Consider the following 24628-nt stretch of genomic DNA (forward strand, 5'->3'; position numbering starts at 1 on the left):
TGAACCCAGGGGTGCTTAACTACTGAGCCACATCCCCAACCACTTTTTAAAAATATATATATATTTTTTATTTAGTGATAGTTGCTTAGGGTCTTGCTAAATTGTTAAAGCTGGCTTTGAACTCATGTTCCTCTTGCCTCAGCCTACCAAGCTGCTGGGATTACAGGTGTGCACCACCGTGCCCAGCTAGAGCATGTCTTTTGAATCATCATTATAGCTTGTGGCTTTAGAATAGCCTCTTAGAGTACACAATGACACACAGTTTGGATATGGGACTCTTTACTGAAAAAAAGGCATCTGAGTACACACAGAAGGCAAAAAATAATAGTGGGTCATTTATCTCTGGAGTCTCTGGCCTATGTGATGAAGACGTTCAGACACTGTCTTATTTTTTCTCTCATAAAGAACTATTGATATAGCCAGGTGCAGTGGTGCATCCTGTATTCCCAGCAACTCAGGAGGCTGAAGCACAAAAATGTCAAGGCTAAGGTCAATCTGAGCAATTTAGCAAGACCCTGCTTCAAAAGGGACTAGGGCTGGGCGTGACAGCACATGCCTATAATTCCAATGACTCCGAGATAGGACGATTGCAAGTGCTTCAGCAATTTAACAAGGCCCTAAGCAACTTAGTAAGACTCTGTCTCAAAACAAAAAATAAATAAAATTTTTAAAAAGGCCGGGGAGACTGGGATTGTGACTCATGATAGAGCACTTACCTAATCCTCAGCACCACATAAAAATAAATTTTTAAAAAGGTATTGTGGCCATCTACAACTAAAAAAATAAAAGAAAGAAAGAAAGAATATTTGATGTAAAAACTATGCACTACTTTTATAATAATATGTATGAAACTAAAACTATCTACAAATTAGTTAGTAATATGGTTTGCTAATTTGCTGTTCAGGTAACTGCTTTAAGCCACTATCCTCAACATTAAGATAACACAAAGATGTAATAAGCATTTTCAACTTGCCCTGACAGTCAAGAATAGGAAGAGTTAAGTCTGATGAGTCATACCCATATTAATTATCCATAGTGATTCACAATTATTTGAAAATATGGCTACAGTCTACTAATTTTTCTCCCTCCAATATTAAACTTGGTATGTACATACTACCATTCTTTCATTTTTGGAATATTTGAGGGAATCCAAAGGAGTTCTTTTCAACAGAGGATATCATATTACTTGCTAAAATCTTTCTGTATAAAGTGTTCTGTACAGAATCTTTGGCTGGATCCAGGACCTACTGCTCTATAAGCTATAACTTTCATTAAATAGTCTTTGGGGAAAAATCATTACTACCTGAAAACATCAATGACTAAAATGGCCTATCCTGAGCCACTATATCACTGATTTCCCATTCTTCCCTAATGTTTTTATAGATGAACCATTCTTTTGTCTTATAAATTCTTCAATAAAAACACATTTTTAGTTAAACCTCAAATAAATAAAACACTCTATCCTTTGAACCAGCAACTCTACCTTATCTTACAGATAGATGTATGCTTGTGCCAGTATATAAAAAAAACCAACTGCATGGGATATGCAGAAATTTATTTTAGATGTTTATAATAGCTATATAATATATACACAGGATATATAACATCCCAAATGTCCATCATTGTGGGAATGACTAAATAAATCCAGGCATGTTCAAATCATAGAACTGTTGCTATATGACTCTTAAGAAGAATGAGGTGTGGTGGCTGTAATCCCAGAGATCCAGGAGGCTGAGGCAGAAGGATGGCAAGTTTGAGACCAGTCTCAGCAACTTAGTGAAACCTGTCTCCATAAATAAATAAATAAAGGGGCTGGGAGTGTAGCTTGGTGATCAAGTGCTCCTAGGTTCAATCCCCAGTACTGAAAATAAAAAGAGAAGGAGGAAGAGGAAGAACTATATGTATACGTGCTATTAAGAAAAATCACCAACATGGTGGGGAAAAAAAATGATTTGCAACACAGCATATTCAATTACCCCATTTAAGTCTAAAAATAAAGTTCTATATCTAGACCTAAATGGATGACAATTATATTAATATAGTTATTGATTAAACTGTAGATTTATGTTACATATACTTTTTTATACTGTCATATTCAACAATAAAAATTTAAACTCCTGCTGATTATCTTTGGATAAAGTCAGCCACAAGGTTTTTTTTAGAAGAAAACAATCCATTTTTTAACTTATTGAGAAGGAAAGCCACGATTATTTGTGCTTCAAATATAAATCCAACTTCACTGAGAACACAGTTTGTACCAGTTGCTATCAGGTACCCCACCAACACAGCCCCTGAAAGACAGGTTCTGCCAGCCTCCTCCCAGAAAGACGGAGCCTCAAGGCAGCAGCAGTAGTTGCAACAGTCCCACGGGTTCCAGACCAGTTCACCAAGGGCCCCTTCTCCAGTCTTCATTCATTATGTATGGTCCTCTGCAAAAACCAGAGCACTGTCTCAGTGCGCGACTCCTGTCTGCCTTCAGCTTTGGGAAGGAGTATCTAAGAGTGGATGGACCTCAGCACATTGTCTGACAGCTCCTAACACTGTTGGCAAACCACAGCCCCTCCCCACACTGCTGGACCTTCACGGGGGTGGGGGGTTGGGGGCACACCCAGCTTCACCCAGCCACTCAGCTCAGGGACTCTGGTAGGCAACTCACCAACACGATATCTGAAAGACAGTGGAGAAGTGAAGGTTGGCTCCGCCTCAGAAAAAAAGGCAGAGGCCTCTGAATTACATCTAGTCACTGGGACATACAGGACAGCACTGTAACTCTGGAACTTCAAACAGTCAGCTCTCAAAATGAGAACAGAGAGAAAATGAGGCTCAGCAAGAGAAAGGATCAAAAGAGAGGGCAGCAGTGAACAGAAGGGAAGGGAAGAGGAAAGAAAGCCGTTAACATGGAAAGTGAGTTAGGGAAATGAAAGGAGAGGTTAGGGCTTGGAGAGAGAGAGAGAGGAGGAGGATCGGACTCTGCCCCCTGCCAAGTTGAGAGGACACACTAGAAAGGGTCAGGGCTAGCCCTCCCAACAAGCCCAATGAGACCACTTCTCAGGCCAGGTCCCCCACCAACACAGCCCCTGAAAGACAGGTTCTGCCAGCCTCCTCCCAAGGCATTAGATTAGGCGTTGGGGGAAAGTTGAAATCTTGATGGTTTAGAAAAAGGCCCCTATGGCTTAATGTGCTAACAATTTAAGCACTCCTGGTTCCTGATGAATACCAAGCCCAGGTTTGCTCCACTATTGAAAGCCACTCTCCTGACCCTTCTGGGAAGCCATAGCTCAGTCAGCACTGTGGGTGGTTCCTGATGGACAACAGTGAATTTCGCTTCACACTAGCAAGTACCACCGCTGCCTATCATATGCAGCACCCTAAGATCATACAACCCCAGGGCAGCTAGCTCACCCTTGTCCCTTTTCCTGTTTCCACAAGATTTTTTTTTTAAAGGCATAGGTTTCACGGACAGACAATAAAGGCTGGGAAAAAAATGCTAGATCATAACTTCAAGTGCCATCTTTAGTAACATCTAGAGAGCCCTACATGTGAAAGACATAGGGCTCAAAGTAGTTTGGGATACGGCTGAGTTTTTTAAAAAATTGCATTCCTTAACCCCCAAGAAAAATTGTAGTTTTCCAGGAGCACTCTTGTACAGAAAAAAAACAATATATCTCAGCATCAATGAAGCCGTGCCCCTGGCTAAGGGCCCAGAATTTAATATAGTATACGGTCTCACCACCACTCAGGCCTCATTTTGACAAACTCTGCATCAAAGTACCAGTGACTTTGTTTTGTACATACTCCTGGATTCTCTGGTCTTCCTAGTATTAGAGAGCTATATAAATTTTAGGAGGACAGAATTTAAGGGAACTGTGTGAAGGCCTGCCTACCCAAACCATCCCTACTGCTGCCTGAAAATCTTACTGTTAGACCCTTGGGTGAGGCAGTATTTCCACTTGTGGGGAGTGTGGCATGATTTGGGGAACATAGACCAACAACTTCAGCTTTTTATAATTATCTGTATTTGTCGCATACCATATAGTTTTCAACTTAAGGCAATAGAACAGTTTTCCTTTTACACAAATGTTTACAGTTTTGTTTTTGTTTTAAATGGGTTGATTTAAAGAGTGTTACTTAATAGCAGTAAAGAGTCATGGAGATGAGACAAAATTCATGTAGGCAGAACATGAAAGTGTAACAAACACTTGGGAGTTTGCATGGCTTACTTAAAATGCAACAACTTCCTGGAGGTTCTTGTGTGGCCACCACTAGACATTAAAAATCCTCAAGCGTTACCCTCAAGTTAGCAGAACCAGAAGGATGCAGAAATTAGGATCAGAGATTACAGTGGCCTTAGAGAGGGTGGTGTTCGGGGAGAGAAAACTGGGAATGGGAAGACAGAGTCTGGAGTGTCCAGGAGGCTAGTAGCTGCAGGAAAGCATCAAGTTTTAACAATAAGGACTCAGGATAGACACATTCCTACAAACATCGCTCCCTTCATATATAATCTCCCCAACTGATCCTGCCTAAGGTCCTAGTACTGAAAGCTGACTGGTAAAGTTCTATGTTCAGCATTAAAATTGAACATGGCAGAGGAGCCAGTGTAATCCCAGCAGCTTAGGAGGCTGAGACAGGAGGAGGATCATGAGTCCAAAGCCAGCCTCAGCAAAAGCAAGGCGATAACAACTCAGTGAGACCCTGTATCTAAATAAAATATAAAATAGGGCTGGGGATATGGCTCAGAGGTCAAATCTCCTGAGTTCAATCCACAGTATTAAAAAAAAAAAAATTGATCATGGCAGAAATCTAGGACATTTTCAGGTCTTCCTCTCCCCAGAAACCTTTGCAATCCCTACCCTTGTAAGAACACTGAGCATGTCTAGATAGTTTTCAGTTGTGATATGTTTTCTAGACCAATGATCTTGGGACAGGTTAACAATTCTTAGCACAAATCATCAAAGAACTAGTGATAGCACAAATCACAAAGAACTTTGACTAAGGCATTACTTCCTAATGAGCAAATTCAGGTAGAACAAACTTTCCTCCCACCATGACTATAAATACTCTTAAACCTTCTAATAAAAAGTTCATAAAAATACAAATCATGTCTCATTTGTGACAAAGTCATACCACAGATTTCTACCCACAGAGAATAGATTCAAACCATTTGTCTTGATTTTTGTTTTTGTGGTATTGGGCATTGAATCCAGTGGTGCTCTACCACTGAGCTATGTTCCAGTCCTTTTCACTTTTTATTTTGAGACAGGGCCCTGCTAAGATGCTAAGGCTGGCCTTGAACTTGCAGTTCTCCTGCCTCAGCCTCCTAAATTGCTGGGATTACAGGTGTGAGCTACCATATCCGGTTTCTCTTGCTTTAGATGTGAGGACCCATTCAGTGATACCCAGATCTGGCTTTGAGGCCTAAATCAGTAGATGCTCCTCAACTTACGATGAGTTCACACCCTGATAAACTCAATTTTAAGTTCAAAATATTGTAAATAAAAATGTAGTCAATACAACTAACCTACTGAATACCACAGCTTAGCCTAGCCTACCTTAAATATGCTCAGAATACTTACATTAGTTTACAGTTAGGCAATATCATCTAACACAAAGCCTATTTTATAACAAAGTGTTGAACACCTCTTGTAACTTACTGAGTACTATACTGAAAGTGAAAAATAGAATAGCTACATGTGTACTTTTACACCATCAAAACATACAAAAATCAGCCAGGTGCAGTGGCATACGCCTGTAATCCAGTGGCTCAGGAGGCTGAGGCAGGAGGATTGCGAGTTCAAAGCCAGCCTCAGCAAAAATGATACGCTAAGCAACTCAGTGAAACCCTGTCTCTAAATAAAATACAAAATAGGGCTGGTGATGTGGTTCAGTGGTGGAGGGCCTCTGAGTTCAATCCCTGGTACAAAAAAAAAAAGTAGAAAAATCAAAAGTTGAACCATCATAAATAATCAGTATTAATATTTCACATGTCACCTAAGAACTATCTTAGGTTTGCGTTTGGTGACGCATACCGATTGTCCCAGTCACTTGGGAGGCTAAGGCAGGGATCAGTTGGCCCAGGAGTTTGAGACAGTTTGGGCAACAAAGTAAGACCTGTCTCAAACAAAACAAAACTCTACAAAAATGTAATTTTAAGATCACTTCCTTCTGAAGATCCATTTTTATGTGGTCCTTGAAGTAGTATAAACATTTTGGGCTGTGAAGCTAAAGGGTCAAGTCATGTCCAAGTCCCTTATTTCTACATTGCTGCATTTTAATTGCTGACTCCCATTTATAGCCAAGCCAATTAGTAGTGTTGGCCAAGCGTGGGGGAGCTTGGAGGCCTAGAACACAGCAGTCAGGTCAGTTTGAAGAAAACAGGAAGTCTGTTCTTTCTGAATGTCCTTTAGGTAAGAGAGCTATACCGGGCCAACAAATTTCACAAGTCTAGGAGCGGGATGTGGTAGTTTCATAAAGTCCCTGGGCATGTCAGCAAGCACTCTGAATCTGTACTAGAATTTGTTGCAGGACTGGTGGCCTGATATAGGATAGAGAAAATTTAAAAGGTGTTTCACTCTTCATCCAGTTTAGTGAGATTATCTACTTCTGCCTCTCACCGACTTAATGACTAACTTCTTTTAGGGTTGAGATAATTTCTGATAATATACTTGTTAAAAGGGTTCTGGGTGGAAAGCTGCCAGCTCAGCAGCCTATAGTGTTACTCAGTTTTCTGCAGGTGATCAGGAGTCAAGACAGGGTAACAGAGAACAGAATAAAAGGCAGGGAACAATTGAGCTTATTTACACATCAAATGCAAAGGCACACTTAACCTCTTGATTACAGAGTGACTGACAACTGAGCCCACAGACTCCAGGGACAAAACACAAAAAGATCTTAGGGTTTGAATGAGATTTCTAAAAAAGCTTATAACTCCTACTTCTTTTTTATTTTACTACATCTCAAAATACACCGTTCATCAAAAATTAAGATATTCTGCTTTGGAGTAATTCAAATTTCATATAACCTCTCATTAATTTTCCTTGTGACTTCTATGAAGTGGGTACTGAACATTATTTGGCTCAAGATTGAGGTATGTTTCCATGCCAAGAAAGGAGTGCCCTGCCCAGGCCCTTCCGTGACAAAGGTAAAGGGCTCAGAATGTCCTCAACCATACCCCAGGTCTGCCTCTCACCTTGGCCCGGTTCCCTTTAAGGAAGACTATTTCTGTTGAAGGCCAGTCCTGGTTGTGTATCACAGCTTGTGTTTAGGGAAACACACTTTTTTTCATGACAATGAGGTCTTAAATTCTCTACCAATGGGAAACTTGTGGGCGTGGCAGGGGTGAATGAAAGTGGAAAATTTCCAAAAACTCTTGCTTCCTGACAGCACATAGTTATTGTGTCTGGGAGACAGAGGGGGGTGGACTGTTTCTTTCCAAAGAAAGCATAATTAGTTGGCCAGTTAAAATATAATCAAAGAGATCTACAAAATGGTTAACTTTTTTTTTTTCTTTTAAAATGTAGCCAAGACATCTAATTGCCAGTGAGTGAATCTTAAGAGGCTCCTGCAAAACACCTTAAAAGCTACTGCAGCCTTTCACACACTTTGGAGCTTTAAAAGTACTTCAGGCTTTTTGTACAGAGAATGACTTCACTTATCTGACCGGAAGTCCCTTTCCCCAAGTCCCAACCACTCTGAATTTGCCCTCCCTGGAGTGCTGCAGCTGGTTTTCGTAGTTTATTAATTCCCTAAACTGCCTTTTCCTATACACATCCCTGAGGGTCCAATTTTGTTTTCTGGAGTTAAACAAATACAAAACAAATTGGTGGAAGGTTCAGTGGCTTCCTCCTACAAAAAAAGAACTTTTAAGATTTCAATACAAAATGGATAGCTAGCTGCGTGTATCTTTGGTCACAGCAACAATATACTTCAGGGATGGGAAAAATTATAAACCACTAAATCATTCCTCTTTATAACCAAAATAGCTTTTTCCTGTTTCTCAGGAAATTAAGACAAAAATGGCCAATTAATACATTTAAGCAGTCTTACACTGATAAGTTCACAAGCTGAGAGAAGCTGGTAGGAAAAGCTCTGAGCTAGGAATCTTTGTTTTACAATTACAGCTTACCCAGTGTTTCATATTTTGTGTTATGGGTGCTGATTCTTCTCAATAACTTCCTCTAAATCCACCAGTCACTTGAGGATTTCACGCTAAGGATAAGAGGTCTTTGCAAGACACTGCAAGAGAAGTGCTATGAAGATTAAAATTTCCATGCATACTGAGGAGAGAAGCTCAGTCATTTAATATAGTCAAATGAGATACAAGAAAATGAGCTGCTGTTGGGTGTGTCTTTTCTCAAAGAAGAAATTTTTAAAAAATCTACTAACAATGTCTGGGGTGTTGAAGGGGAATTGGGTGCCTACGTCACCATGTCTGTTATAAATATTTCATATGCAGGGTTCAAGGAATTCCATCAGACAAGAGTTAGGGTGTTTTTGCACACCAAGTGTGCCCCCTACTCCAAACCAGCCAACGTTTCAGTAGCTCTTCATAGCACACAAAGCCTCAGCTGAGCACTCAAGTTTTTTTCTAATCGGCCCTAACACATTTCTGCAAACTTTTCACGCCCCTGAACAGCCCCAGCACGCGGTCCAATTACCAAATCGTTTTTTTTTTTTTTTTTTTTTTTTTTTAATAATAACTCCAGTGCAAGGCCCATGGTCTCCTGCCCCGAAGGTCCCCTTTCCCTCTGCCTACTCTTCCAATATCCAGTCCCCAGGATCCCGCTCGGATTTCACCTCCCCAACAGGTCTAGTCAGATCCCAATCCTGCGTTCTCAGCAGCAGCCCGGTTTCCTTGTCCCCGCAACACCTTCTCTGAAAGCCCGGCTACCCAGCGCCGGGCTCAGCGTCCCCGGCTTCCAGTCCACCCCGCCCCGCTGCTCCCCGCGGGGATGCAGACCGGCCTCCAGCTCCCAGCAGGCTCAGCTTGGAGCACGTACTGCAGCGCCTCAGGAATCGCAGCCTAAGGCGAAGAAATCCAACAGCCTCCCGCGGACGTCCCCTGAGACCGGGTGGGGCAAGCCCAGCTCCCAGCCCGCCGATTCCTGGAGACTCGAGACAGGCAGAAACCTGGAACCCTTTAATCCACCTCTGGGAAGCCGGGCGGGCGTCGCAACCATGGGAACCCCAGGGCAGCCGCTGGGCGCCCGGGTGGGCATCTGGCAGGCTGCAGCCGCTTCCCCGGCGCCCCGCGCCTCCCCAGCGGCTGTATGCGCCCCGCCGGAGCCCGGCCAGTCTCTGCGTCGGCTGCCTCTCGGGGCGCCTTCTGGGGAAACCAAGGGCGCGCGCAGACGGATACGCCCCGCCAAGCCTCACCCGCTCTTTGGCCTCTCTGGTCCGCTGCGCCTCACCTTTCCTCAAACTGCCCAAGTACGAACCAGGTCCCCGCAGGAGGAGACTGGACCAGACTGCACTAAACGCGCTGCACCTGCTGCGAACAAGTGAGGAGCCGCCGCGCGCCTGACGTCACTGCCGCCCAGAGCGCCTGTAGCCTGGAGTCACCTGATCTCCCTGGCAACGCACGCGGGGCGGGGCGAGGCGAAGGGCGGCGTCACAGCACAAGCCCCGCCTCAGGCGCTCTCTCCGAGACGCCGCCAGGAGCTTTCTGGGCTGTAGGCACCGCCCCTTGGCGAGGCAGTCTGCGGGTCCCTGCTAGGTCGTTGGAGGTGCAACCAACACCTGAGACTCCAGCAGGCACCCTCTTCTCTGACTGAATCGATTCTCCAAGACTCCCACAGATACCTTATCGCCAATATTGCATGAGCCTGGGAGAAAGGGCCAGTGTTCCTCCGGGTTGGTTGTAGTCTGCTGCCTCCTTGCAGGTTCTCGGTTCAGGGGCTGGAATTTCACCTGAGATGGCTTGGGGCTGAGGCTGATAACTGGATTGCTTTCTGACAACTTTTCTTCGCACACCTCGCTTCACGACTGGAGGGGGTATGGAAGAGGTTGAGGACAGTCCAAGATGATCCTGAAGGTCTCTTCCTGATCCCACAGGTAGACGAATCACTGAAAGGCTCCGGAAGCAAAACCTTGAACAGGCTTGCAAGTCCTACTTGCACTGTTTTTTATTTTTATTTTTTTCATTTTAGGCATGGATTTTCTGGGCTGGGATGTATTTCAGTTGTACGATGGTTGCCTGGAATGCGTACTGAGTTCAGATCCCCAGCATCCCAAAAAGAAAAGAAATGGATTTTCTGTCCACACTCCTCTTCTTGCTTGCTGTTATGGTATGCCTAAGCCATTGCGACTCTCTTTTCTCCCCAGACTATAAGAATGTAAACAGATGAAAAGAAAATGAAACATCCCATGGAGAGCTCAGCTTGTGAGACACCACTTATCTCATCCTTTCACTTCTTGCTGACTTTCATTTAGTTTTACTCTCCCACTGTCTGTGCCACTATGAAATATTGTATATATTGTCCTTCCTTCTTAAGAGTATGGACACTTAGACCAAATAGTTTGTTTGTTTGTTTGTTTTTTTACAATCAACTTCTAGTGAGCACTCTTTAGTGCTAGGTTGACTGAGACACAGTTCTCTAAGATCAAGAGTGAATGAGTTCTACATTGCTGGTGGGACTGCAAACTGGTGCAACCACTCTGGAAAACAGTACAGAGTTCCTCAGAAAACATGAAATGGAACCACCCTTTGACCCAGTTATCTCACTCCTCAGCATATACCCAAATTACTTAAAATCAGCATAATATAGTGATTATAAATATATTTATAATATATTATAAATATTGTGGCCACATCAATATTTATAGCAGCTCAATTCACAACAGCTAAGCTATGGAACCAACCTAAATGCCCTTCAACAGATGAATGGATAAAGAAAATGTGATATATATATATATATATATATATATATATATATATATATATATACATACATACATATATATAATGGAATATTACTCAGCAATTAAGAAGAATGAAATTATGGCATTTGATGATAAATGGATGGAACTGGAGAATATCAAGGTAAATGAAATAAGCCAATCCCAAAAATCCAAAGGTGAATTGTTCTCTCTCATATGCGGATGCTAACACACAGTAAGTGGGTGAGGGAAGAATAGAAGTTCACTGGATTAGAAAAGGGGGAATAAAGGGAAGGGAGGGAGGATGGGAATAAGAAAGACAGTAGAATGAATATATGAATACATGACAAGTGTAATTCCACAACATGTACAACCACAAGAATGGGAAGTAATACTCCATGTATGTATAATATGTCAAGATACACTCAACGTCATGTATATCTAAAATGAACAAATTTTAAAAAAAAAAGAATAAAGGAGTTCATCCCCAGCATGGGGGGGGGGGGAAGCATATGGGTTGTGTTCTCATATTTAAGTACCACTTGTACTATTTTATTATTTAATTGTTTTATTTTAGTGACACTTTTTTACTTTTATACATTTATTTTTAGAATAAACTAGCACATAAATGGGAAGTAAGATAGTTGTGAAAGGTAAAGAAGAATCATGGCTCCAGATAAAAAAATGCTTAATAGGGGCTGGGGTTGTGGCTCAGCAGTAAAGTGCTCAGCTAGCTGGCTGGTGCGAGGCGCACTGGGTTCAATCCTCAGCTAAATAAATAAACAAACAAACAAACAAATAAATAAATAAATGTGTTGTGTCCAACTAAAACTAAAAAATATATATTAAAAAAAGAGCTTAATAGCAGAGATGAGACTGAAAACATGAGCCCTGGTACCCAGGGGCAGAGAAGAGTGGTCAGGAAGATGAGGAGAACAGGCCTGGGTGTTTTGGTGTTCTGAGAATTCCAACTATTTGGCAGGGCAGTGTTGGGGTGGGGAGAGGGAGTTGAGTTAGAATGAGGTTTGAGGGATCCTGCAGGGACAGAGAGGAGGAATCAGAAAGAAAGAAGTGGACAGAGATTTGGAAAGAGATTTTTGAAAGGAGGTGCAAGGTAAAGAGTCCTCCTAAGGGGTGCTAAGAGCATTAGGGAAAGAAGGCGGCCAGGCTCCAGAAGACTGAAAGGAAGGAAGAAGCATGTGGGGTAGAACCCAGGGCAGCTGTTAGTCCCCCAGGACCAGGCAATCGGCTGACAGAGGAAAAGCAGCATTGTCTGATTGCCTCTGAGAAATGAAGTTCATCCATGCATACCGCATACTATCTTTGGGCCATAACTATAATCTGACATTACCCATCAAGACAATAAAACTTTTTGGTCAAGGGATTTCCATGCCTCCTCCCTCTAATCTGGACCAAGCAAGATAAAGATGGATGGAATGAAGGAGGAATTACCTTGGAAAAGAGGGAAGTGTCTCATGGCAGCTGGGAATATTGGGGGAGTGCAATGGGAGAAAAGATAATACAGCACATTTTCAGTAAGGTTCCTGGCCACACCCCTTTATCTGAGTCAGTATGGTGAAAGGTGACCATGAAAGGAAATACAGCATTCCTCACCCCAACCTCCATCATCGAGGAAGGAATGCTATCATATGTGTAAAACTCAGAGAATGTTTCTGATAGCACCCAAGAACCAAAGATGTGGCCAGGGAGCACATCAAATTCCAGGACCAAGCAGCAGACCAGACATAGAAGTTATTGGAGTTTCATCAAATGTATTTTTCACAATGAACAATAGGTTCCATTCCTGGAAACAAAGAAACATGTCTGGGTACAAACCCCCTAGCAAAGCATACTTTTTTTGAAAGTCTATTAGCTACAGAAGTTTTGATGGCTCTTCAATACGTGTTCATTCAGAAGAACCCTCCAATGATTGGGGAGACAGCATGGTGCAGTGACTAGGAATCTATGCACTGAGATTTTTCCTTTTTCCTTGGGCAAGTCTCAGTCTTATTGTAAAATGAGGATAATAATACCAATTGCACAAGTCTATCAGAAACTTTAGTTCAATTTCACGGCTAAGAAAGAGAGCCTAGATTTTTTTTTTTTCCCCTCCAGTGCTAGGGTTCAAACCCAGGGCCTTGCACTTGCTAGTCTATTGGCTGCCACATCCCCCAGCCCTTTTTGTTTTATTTTGAGTCAGGGTCTCACTAAGTTGCTGAAGCTGACCTCAAACTTGAAATTTATTATATATTCATTCCAACCCAATTCAACAATGGAGTGAAAGTATTTCTTAGAGTCTGAAGATGTAGCCAAGAGTTTCAATTCCCAGCACTAAAAACCCCCAACCAAACAAAACCAAACAGAAAACCCTAAGAATGTTTCTTGGATGTCTGATGTGCAGTCAACACTGAGTTGGATATGAAGGCAGCATGTACTCTGGCTTGGTCCTCTAGACATCAGACTCCTGGTGAGAAGATGAGACAGCATGAGACCTTGCCACACCACAGTAAAACTGAATGCCAAACTCTATCAGGTCCCCTGTGCTCTCAATATTCATGGAAAGGGGGGCCATGTCAGCAGTATGACTAAGGCTGGAGGTATGAAGGAAAGGGCCTGGGGCAGAGCCTTGAAAAATAGGCAAGATTTGGAGAATGAAGAGGAAAAGAGCATTCTGGGTCAGAGAGGCAGTAGAGGCTCAGTAAATATTTGTTGGATGAATGAATAAATGAATAAGAAAAGATTAAACATGAAATTATTGGGCGTAGTGTAAGGTAGTCCTGATGGATGCTTTGTTGAATGCATGAGTGAATAATTAAACAACATGCAAAAACAATAAGACTACAGAATGGTGGGCATTACCATAAGACTAGCCTAAGTGGACTGTGAAAAACAGAGAGTTGTGGAAAATAAAACACAGAGTTAGATCAGACTGTGGAGGAACTTCGGAGACAACAGATTCTTCTGGCAGGAGCATGGGGTCTGGTTCAAGAACCCTATCGGGTTCCATTTGAGCTCTATCATTTACTGACCACATGACCTTGAGTGAGTCTAAAAGAAATTTCATCTAAAAAAATGAAGTTTGATGTCTGCTTTATAATGTCATTTTGAGGATTAGCTGAGGAGCCTATGTGGTTTCTAAGTGGGGGGGTCTGACACATAGTGAGTGCTCCAAAGTAGTAGTGTTTATTAGTTTTTTAAGGGCTGAGCAGAAGAAGACAGATTCAATACAAAAACTATAGGGAACCACTGAAGTTTCTTGAATGAGAAGTGGGAGTAGAAGGCAGTGTTTGGTGAAGAATTACTTGGCAGCAGTATTCAGGCTGGATCAGAAGGGGAAAGCAGGGCCACAGTCAAGGGGCAGCTCCAGAGAATGATGAAGGGCTGACTGGGGATTAGAAGCCACCCCTCCTGAGAAAGGGAAAGCTGTCCAGTTGCTGGTACGCGTGTGGGAATAGGAGCCTGGCACACAAAGGCCGTCAGTAGTCCTATCAAATGAATGTCTTTAGATGCCACACAAATTGAATGTCATTTTAGAGCTCACAGGCTCAATGGCAAACGCTAGCAGAATTCCTCTCAGTCAAGTACAGAGTTTCAAAGCACTGGAGAAGTCCACCAAGACCTGGCCTCTGGCCTATTCAAGGTCTCTCCCTGATGGAAACAGACAAAGGAACACATGTGAAAGGGAAGCAGGTGAATGTGACCAACACAGAAACCAGGGAAGGATGGCCAGTCTTCTTTCATGTGGAGATACTAAGGAAATTGAAAAAAAGTTTCCACTTCTCCTACTGTTTCCTAGTCTACTGCTTTAACAGAATTTGAGGCACATGTGAAATAGAGGCAAAGCCATCAGTTTGATTCTGGCCATAGTTCAAGATTTTGGTTTTCACCTGAGCAATGGTCTTAATAGGTTTTTTGGTGTTGTTTTTTTTTTTTTTCTATTTGTTTGTTTCTGTACCAGGGATTGAACCCAGGAGTGCTTTGCCAATGAGCTACATCCCCAGTTCTTTTTATTTTGAGACAGGGTCTCCCTAGGTTTCTGAAGTTGGCCTCAAACTTGTGATCCTTCTGCCTCAGCCTCCCGAGTCATTGGGATCATTGTGTGCCACCACATCCAGTTGGGTCTAACAGTTTCATGCCTATCCCCAATCTACATTTCCAAGTTCCAATTTACACAGGTGGCACACAACTGTAATCCCAGTGACTCGGGAGGCTGAGGCAGGCAAGGATCACAAGTTTGAGGTCACCCTCAGCAATTTAGCACTAAGGCCCTAAGCAACTTAGGAAGACCCTGTCTCAAAAAAATAAGGGCTGGGGCTGTGGCTCAGCGGTAGAGTGCTTGCCTAGTACATGTGAGGCACTGGGTTCAATCCTCAGCACCACATATAAATAACTAAAATAAAGGTATGTGTCCACCTACAACTAAAATATATTTTTTTAAAAAGGGGGGTGCTAGGGTTGTAGCTCAGTGGTAGAGCACTCGCCTAGCATGTGTGAGTCACTGGCTTTGATTCTCAGCACCGCATATAAATAAAATAAAGGTCCATTGACAACTAAAAAATATGAGAAAAAGGGGGGGGGCACTGGGGATATAGCTTAGTGGTAGAGTGCCCCTAGACTCAATCCCCAGTCCCCATTTCCCCAAAAATCTCTAATTTGCTAGTCAAGAATCTCTGCAAGTCAGTTTAAGAGGGAATGATAATATATTGTTTTGTGAAACCAAAAATCCAGGATTCAATCTAAATTTCAGGTATAGCTGGATCCAGGAACTCAAACACTTGTCAGCAGAAATCTCCTCTCATGTTCTCTTAGCTCTTTTTCCTTTGCATGACTTCATTCCCACTCAGTAGTCCACCTGAGAATGTCAGAGTTACATGCCCACAGTCGGAAGTCCTGCCAACAAAAGGTTTTCTCTTTCCTAAGAGTACTCAGAAAAGTTCCCGAATGGAGTTCTAATGTTTGGACAGATGTGAGGAAATTGCTTTCCTCTGAAGGTGTGGCAGCAGCCAGGGGATGTGACACCTTGGATGATTCCATGTTCTCTTTTGAATCTGGGGGTTAACTTAGCCTCCCTCAAATCCCAAAGATGGACATGTGGAAGGGAATGGCTTCCCAAAGAAGATTGAAATTTACTTACCAGAAGTAGGAGAAATGATTGCTGAACAAACAAAAAACATATCTGACTCATATAGGCCACCAATACTGAAAACAGGACCTACAGAAAGTTCCTGCAGGTTCATGTATTGTAATATTTCAGGAGGCTTGAATCACCTGGGAGTCAGCTTACCTTCTTTTGCATTTCCAGGAACGCTCTATCCAATGATGAGCAAACTCTAGGACTCAGAGTTTCCTCCCAGTTGAGAGCAAGGTGTGGGACCTGCCATTGATTTTACTTAAGTGTACTCTCCTCTGAAAGTGTCACTTCTGAGGAAGGTGCTTCAAGAGCACTTAATAACTCTAAATGTATTTGTACAGCATCTGGAGTTCTCAAGAGGCATCACATAAATGCATGTGATTCTAATTGTGACTTTCTGAAGTGCTGATTCCTGAAGTGGCCTGGCGTTCTCCTAGTCATCTTAGAATACCAGGCCTAGTGGAGAACAGATTTTTCTTCCAGGTTATGACTCAGCTGACTATGGCAATGAAATTCCCAACAATTCTGAAGCATCAGGCTGGGGTTGTAGCTCAGTGGAAGAGTGCTTGCCTAGCATATGTGAGGCACTGGGTTCAATTCTCAGCACCACATAAAAATAAGTACAATAAAGATCTATCAACAACTAAAAAATATTTTTTAAAAATTCTGAAGCATCTCCCTGCTTTTCAATCTTTCAAAGTATTAGAAAAGAAAAGCAGCACGTGTAGCTTAGAAATAATCTGCCTATGAGTCTATTTGCATTTGTTTATAAAATGAGCCAATAATAATATAGCATATAACAAGAAGAATAAGAAGTCAGAGAAACATTAAATCCACATATCTACCATGTGACAGGAAATGTACTAGCCTCTTCAGATATAGAAAGAAGCAAAACATTTTAAAAGTTCTTGCTCATATGAATTCCAGTAGGTGAGTCCATTCATATGCCAACTTCAAGTCTCCTCTGTGTCATTGATGAGAAACAATAATATATACCAATAATCAGACATGGCAGATTCTCAGTGAGTGTTTCATCTATGCCAGGCTCTGCCAGGACTCCACATGCATCATTTCATTATTCTCTTCTTCCTAAGCATTAAAGGTAGGCTTCAGAGAAATGTGAGTGAACACCTGCTGAGTGTGGTGGTACTTGTCTATAATGCTAGCAGTCAGAAGGCTGCAGCAGGAGGATTTCGAGTTCAAAGCCAGCCTCAGCAGTTCGGCAAGACCCTATCTCTAAATAAAATATAAAAAAGGGCTGGGGATGTGGCTCAGTGGTTAAGCGCCCATGAGTTCAATCCCCAGCACTGGGGTGGGGGGGGAAGAGAGAGAGAGAGAGAGAGGTGAATACCTGCTCAAGGGGCCACAAGAAGTAAGGGGGGGAGGCAAGACTGGAACCCATAGATCTATATCTGCTATTGCTTCTACCTTCTCTTGGGGCATGGGTGGGGGATGCTGGGAGTGGTGGGGATTATGCTGCCCTGGAGGCAAACTTGATATAAAGGGAGAAAGTGTTACTCAGCACCATCCACTTGTTATAGGGGAACGTGGTTCAGGGTGACTATATTTTCTGATTTTTTCCAAAGAAGCCAGCAAACAGGATTTGGATGTGAAGACCAATTTAGAAAACCTTGTGAAAGTCAAGCAAAAGCTGTCTGGGCGCAATTCAGGCCACAGATCTGCCCCTCTATTAAGAGGTCATGCTGCCATGGAAAAGTAGAATACCGGATAACCACCCTGTGGGTAGAAAACGGCAAATATATCTTTGTGCTTACACAAAGTATTTCTCAGGTTGATTCTAAAAGGTAGAAAAATAGGATCCTTATTTACCCAAAAGGCAAAGGCCTTAATGAGAGGTACCAGGGAGGGAGCAGCTGGCGCATACCAACTCCTTGTCATGGAGGAGGCTGGCATAGAACCATCTTCTGCTGGGTTGACAGGCCATGCTTATCTGAAAGAGAAAATTTAACTTCGGGGCGGGCTTTGTGTTATATCTGAGGCCCTAATAATGATCATTATGCTGTCAGCACACAAGACTTAGTTCAAAATAATTCTCCTCCTAAAAGTCACATTCTACCAGCTTCTTGGTCGTCCTTTGCTGCCTCCTCCCTTGGCCTCCCACACTCAGTGAGTCTTTCCTTTTCCCCAGTCCATTTGCCAAGGGATTGCAGCCACAGGATGACATATGGAGGTCTCATCACCAGTGTGGTCTGGAACGAATGGAGTTTGTTGCCTGGTGGTGGTAGCTCCTCTTCCTGGCCCGGCCTTTGGAGGGAGAGGGCGGGAACACAGAATGGCTTCCATGGTTCAAAAACATTTGCAACCTAACCGACTGAAACTCTGCAAGACAATATTCTTACTTAAAAAGTGTAAAGGAATCCCCATTCTCAGATCTTAACAAGATCAGAAAACCTCTGTTTACTACAAGAATTGTTTGAGAAAGGGAAGTGAAATCTGGCACAGGAAAACTCCCATTTCTATCTGCTCTCAAGATAGTAACTTTGCAGCCATATGCCATGTGTGTTTCATCAGAGCAAAACAGCACCGTAGTGCACTGGGGACAGATTTGCTGTTGCCGCTGCTGCTGCTGCCGCCTCCACCACCTCCTTCTGTTGCTTGGATAAAGCTGAGACATGTGGCACTGTTGTGAGATTCTTAGAAGATCCAGGCAAGTACTGCTAGCTGGGCCCCTGCAAGTTGGTTTGCAGCACAAAGCTCTAAAACCCAACTCCTCTGAGTCCTGGCAACCTTCTCTTTGGGAAATATACACAGGAAGGACTTAGATGCCTTCTGAAAGGAATGGGACAAAGAAAGCTTGTCCCTCCTCCTCTTGCTTGTAAGATTGTTTTTGACTACACAGGTATTTTTTTCCCACACAGAGGGAGGCAGAGCCATGCTATAGTTAGGAATGTTCAGACACCTGTGTTCCAGGCCTGGTTCTCCTGCATACTCTACTCACCTAGGGACCCAACACAATTTACTGAACCCTTTTGAGCTCCAATTTCCTCATCTGTAAAATGGCAATAACAATTGGATCAACTACTCAGAGCCATTGCGAGGATTCAGTGGGAAAAATGCTGCACACTATAAGCTGTTCCCTTTGCACATGACTTGTCCTCCAGTTTGCTGCACCTTGCAAGCAACCCCCTGCCAACCCACTCACACCTTAAAAGTCAAAAGGCAGATCTATCTTCTAGTCTTGGCCCCACCACTTCTTGGAAAGATGATCAGGGGTCCTTGAAATGCCTGATGCCCAGGGCCACTCTAGTCCAACACTTCAACTGTAGCAGTAGCAACACAAACTGCTATATTTGCCCCTATCATATCTAGCGCCTATATTAGATACCATTTTTTCCTGGATTTCTGGGCTGCTTTAGTTATAGTCCAAATAAGAGTGTGTCTAGCCTGCCTCCCATTCCAGGACCCTGTAGAGGTCCATTTGTCAACCTGCAAGGTATGGAGTCCATCTGTATCAGAGTGGGCAGTGGTAGGTACATCCTTATGTATGCAGACCCCTGGCCTCCATCCTAGATACACTGCTTCTGAATCCCAGGGACCAGGGCCTACTGCTCTTTAGGTGTAACAAGCCCTCCCAGGGAGCAGATGTTCATGACAGTTAGCTCTTATGGTCTTCTGGGACCTCAAACTCTGCAGATATTTCCCTCCAGCTGGGCAGCCCCAGTGACCTCTTACCAGAGTTTGGTGCTTCTCTCCACACTACCCGCTTGAGGCTGTCCCAGTTGACTCACATCAGAACCCATGGTCATGCTGCCAGCTTAGAGGTCTGGAAGTAAAGTGTAAAACTGGCCCTGGTCTCACTGACTTCAGGCTCCCATCCCATGTTGACCCCTTCTCCAGGGAACACTCCTGTCAGACTTTACCTCAGACTCTCAATGTTCCCACCTCTTGGCTTCTACAGACATTGTACCCTCCACTGGAATGACCCTTCTGCTGCTTTTCAAGTCTCAGCTGAAATGTTACCTCCTCAATTGTCTCCGGGTAGCACAGACTACTCCCTCCTCTCTCTCTGTCCACTTTCCAAATATATCACCCATGACTCTGAATTACCTTTATTTGTAGGAGTGTTTCTTCCCACTAGACTTCGAGGGATTCGCATTTTCTTCATTTCAAATTCCAAACCTTTATCAGGACTGATAAGGCTCCTCATGACGTGGCTCCTCCTCACCTCTCCAGGCAGTCTGCTACCACACTCTGTCCCACCCATGTGGCCCAATCCCAAGCTCACCAAGCTCCTTGCTGATCTTGAGCCTTTGTTCCCTAGTGACCTTCCCCTGCCATGACCTCCACTCCATCTTTCCATGGCCGACTCCATTGCTCAAATGTCACTTCTAATAGGAGTCCTTCCCTGGCCAATCAATCAAAAGTGGTCTCTCTTTAGCTGGTCAAGGTGGCACATGCCTTAATCCCAACTACTTGGAAGGATGAAGCAGGAAGAGTATAAGTTCAAAGCCAGCCTGGGCAACTTAGCAAGACTTGGTCTCAAAATAAAAAGGGCTGGGGATGTAGCTCAGTGGCAGAATGTCCGGGGTTCAAACGCCAGTACCACAAAAGAATAAAAAAGTAGTCCCTTTCCAATATTTTCTCTCACAATTCCATATTTTCTTCCTTTTTTAGTACTTTTCACAAGCTATAGTCAATTCACTCTTAAATCAGCCTTATTGAGGTATAATTTGCCTATAATAAGTGGCCTATGTCACCAGGCTGTGTCACTTGGATATAGCACGTTTCTGTCCGATTTTCCTGATTCCTCTTTCTAACCAATATCCTCCCTCCCCATGGCCAACCCCAGTCAAATTTTTGCTCTGCTTTCTGTCCCCCCAGCTTAGTTTTCCTTATTCTAGAACTTGTTTTAAATGTAAGCCTTCACAATGTACGCTTCTATCTGGCTTCTTTGATTCAGCGTATTTTTGAGGTTCATTCATGTGGTAGAATTTATCAATATTTTGTTCCTTTTTTATCACTGAGTAGCTAGACATTGTGGAAACATAATACAACTTATCCATTCACCTACTGATGGACAGCTGAGCTATTTCCAGTTTTGACCATTATATATATATATATATATATATATATATATATATATACACACACACACACACACACACACACACACATATACACATACATACATACATATACACATACTGCTCTAACAGTCCATGTGCATATGTTTGCATGAATATATTTTCATTTATTTGGGGTAAACATCTATAATGGAGGTTGTTGGGCATATGGTAAGCATATGTTTAATTTTTTTTTTGGCACTGGGGAGTGAATCCAGGGCCACTTAACCACTGAGCCATATCCCCAGCCCTTTCTGTTTTTTTAATTTGAGATAGAGTCTCACTAAGTTGCTGGGGCTGGCCTTGAACTTGTGGTTCTCCTGCTTTAACCTCTCACATACATGGGATTACAGGTGTGCACCACCATGCCTGGCATTTTCATTTTTGTAAAAATGTGGGTAATTGATCCATTTCAAGTGTGTTGTGAAGTCGGGATTGAGTGGCATTGGTTTCCATGTTACTCAATTATTCCAACACCATTGCTGAAAAGTCTCTCCCTTCACAAAGGGTTGTTTGAATTGTGTTTCCTTTTCTTTAATTATTATTGGTCTTTTCCAGTGGTCTATAAATTCTATACATTTGTCCTTGTTTAACCTGAGTTCTTTCTATTCCTGCTACCTACTTACAGGTGAAGAAATCAGAGAATGTGCGTACTTGGAAGTTATTTCAAGACATGATCCTTGGAACAGGAGAAGGGGACTGGGAGAGTGAAATAGGAAGGCAGGAAAGCCAGCACAGTGGTGTTTTGGGGGCTGGTCACTATTGTGGGGCAACTGGGGCTCCATCCATGGGGACAATGCTGAGGAGTGCTGTGGGGTGCCCCCTCAGAATTGTCCACTGAATGTTAGAGAAGGGACCCTATCTTTGCCAGCTCCAGTCATGGTGGTCAGAGGTTGCTCCAGAGGAGTGGCCTTGCTCAGACTTCCAGGATGTAGTGCTTGAGGCCAGAGGGAAGCCCCAGAAAGGTGGCAGGAGCTGGGAGGAGCCACTAAGCCAAGGAGCTGCTACCTGCTCCACACTGGTTGCCACAGCGACAGCTGAGTAAAAGCAAAGCCAAAAGGATGAGGGGAGGGTCCAAGAGGTTTCCTGGCACATTCATTCTACACATATTTATCAGTGCCTTGTGTGTACCAGACACCATGTGAAGCACTGGAGAGTGTCACCAAAAAGCCAAGCCCTGTCCTTATGGAGAAAAAGACAGGAAGCAGATCAATCATTGCCACAGTCATTGTCGTGGCAAGCAGAGATCAAACAGGATCAGTGAATGTCAGGATGGGGTCAGGGATGGTGGCTCAGTACTACTACTAGAAGGCCTCTGTGGACCTAGTGTTAAGAGAACAAACAAGGGAAGGAATAGAGCCATGTGGATACCCAGGCAAGAATGTCCCAGGTAGCGACAACCACAGGCGAAAAGCTTGAGGAGGAGCAAGCTGTGCATGCCAGAGAAACGAAAGGAGGTCACTGGGCTGGAGCAAAGTGAGAGGGAAATTGAAGAGGCCAGTTGGAGGGTCTGACAGGCCTCAGAAATGAGTTTGAATTTTACGCTGAGTGTGATGGGAAGCCACTGGAAGGTTTAAGGTTTGAAATTTGGTCTTATTTGTTTCAAAAGTTATGTTCCCACCTACAGGCATGGTTAAAACTTAAAAAAAAAAAAAAAAGTGGTGATACCCAGTGCTGACAGGGATGCAGAAAAACTGCAACTCTCATACACTGCTGGTGGGAATGTAAAATGGTACAGTCAGCTTGCAAGAGTTTGGCCATTTATCATAAAGATAAATATATACTCACGATGCAATCCTACTCCTGGATATTTACCTTAGTGAAATGAAACAGAGTCATACAAAACCTGTACATAAATGTTTACTAGGACTTTATTAATAATGCTCCATACGGAAAACAATGAAAATACCTTTTACTGGTAAACACTAAATTGTGGTACATCAACATAAGAACACAAGAATAAAAATGAATTATTGATAAAATAATCAACAAGCTTAAGGGTATTATGCTTAGTGGAAAAATCCAACCTCAATAAGTTATATACTTTATAATTTCACACATATAACATTCTCAAAATGACAAAATGAGAAAGCTGGGCATGGTGGCACACTCCTATAATCCCAGCAGTTTGGGAGGATGAGACAGGAGGATTGCGTTCAAAGCCAGCCTCAGCAACAGCAAGGCGCTAAGCAACTCAATGAGACACTGTCTCTAAATAAAATGCAAAATAGGGCCGGGGATGTGGCTTAGTGGGCTAGTGTCCCTGAATTCAATCCCTGGTATCTGCCCCCAAAATGACAAAACTAAAGATGGAGAACAGATTAGTAGTTGCCAGGGCACAGAGAAGCATAGAGTGGGTATAGATATGAGTAAAACAAGGTGGCACTGGAGAGTTCTTTTGTGTGATGTAACAGCTATGGAGATAGTCACACAAATCTGTGGGATAAAGTGCATAGAACAAACACACCCACACACCAATGAATGCAGGTGAAAACTAAATTAGGTCCATAGTCACTTAGAAGCAATGCACCAAAGTCAATTTCCTGATTTTGCTATTGCACTGCAGCTATGTATAAGATGTCACTATTGAGGGGAATTGGAAAAGGGTACAGGAGACTATTATTTTTGCAACTTTCTGTCTGCCTATTATTATTACAAAATTCAGAAATAAAACTCTAGCAGATGAGGATTAAAAACTATACTTAAAAAAAAAAATACTGGGGATTGAACCCAGAGGCACTTTACCACTGAACTACATTTCAGCCCTTTTTACATTTTATTTCGAGACAGGGTCTCTTACTAAGTTTCTGAGTTCCTCCTGCCTCAGCCTTTCAAGTTGCTGGAATTGCAGGCGTGTGCCACTGAGCCCTGTTCATAAATGACTTCTTAATATTGGGAAATTTGCAAATGGATTAGGGTTAGATGACATTTGATAATTTCTTTCAATTTTCTTAAGTGTGGCAATGTTTTTATTGATTGATTGGTTGATTAATTGCATTACTGGGGACTTAATGCAGGGTTCCATGCATGCCAGGCAAGCACTCTGCCATGGAGCTACCTCACTAGCCCTTAGGTGTGATAATGTATGCTTATCCCAAGTTCACATTCTTAGATGATGTAGTTTGAAGATTTAGAGGTCAAAGTGTCAAAAGTATCTATAACTTACTCCCAAATAGTTCAGCAAATACGTGTCTGTGAATATACATCATTTAAAAAATGGCAAAATGAAAACAATTATTGAATCTATGTGTTGAGTTTATGGGTGATTATTGTATTTGAAATGTTCATAATAAGAAGTTGAAAGAAAGATGAACCACCAATATGTACATGCATCCCTGAAGCTTTATGGTAAGTAAAGAACCCAGACTCAAAAGACTTCACGCTGTAAGTTTCCATTTAGATGACATTCTGCAAAAGGTGAAACTACAGAAACAGAAATCAGATTAGTGGTTGCCAATGACTGGGGATGGGGGGAGGAATTGACTACTAAAAAGCAAGAGAAGACTTTGGGGGTGATCAAAAAGTGCTATATTTTGAT

The sequence above is a fragment of the Marmota flaviventris genome, chromosome 5 (assembly GCF_047511675.1).
Source record: "Marmota flaviventris isolate mMarFla1 chromosome 5, mMarFla1.hap1, whole genome shotgun sequence".
Lineage (NCBI taxonomy): Eukaryota > Metazoa > Chordata > Mammalia > Rodentia > Sciuridae > Marmota > Marmota flaviventris.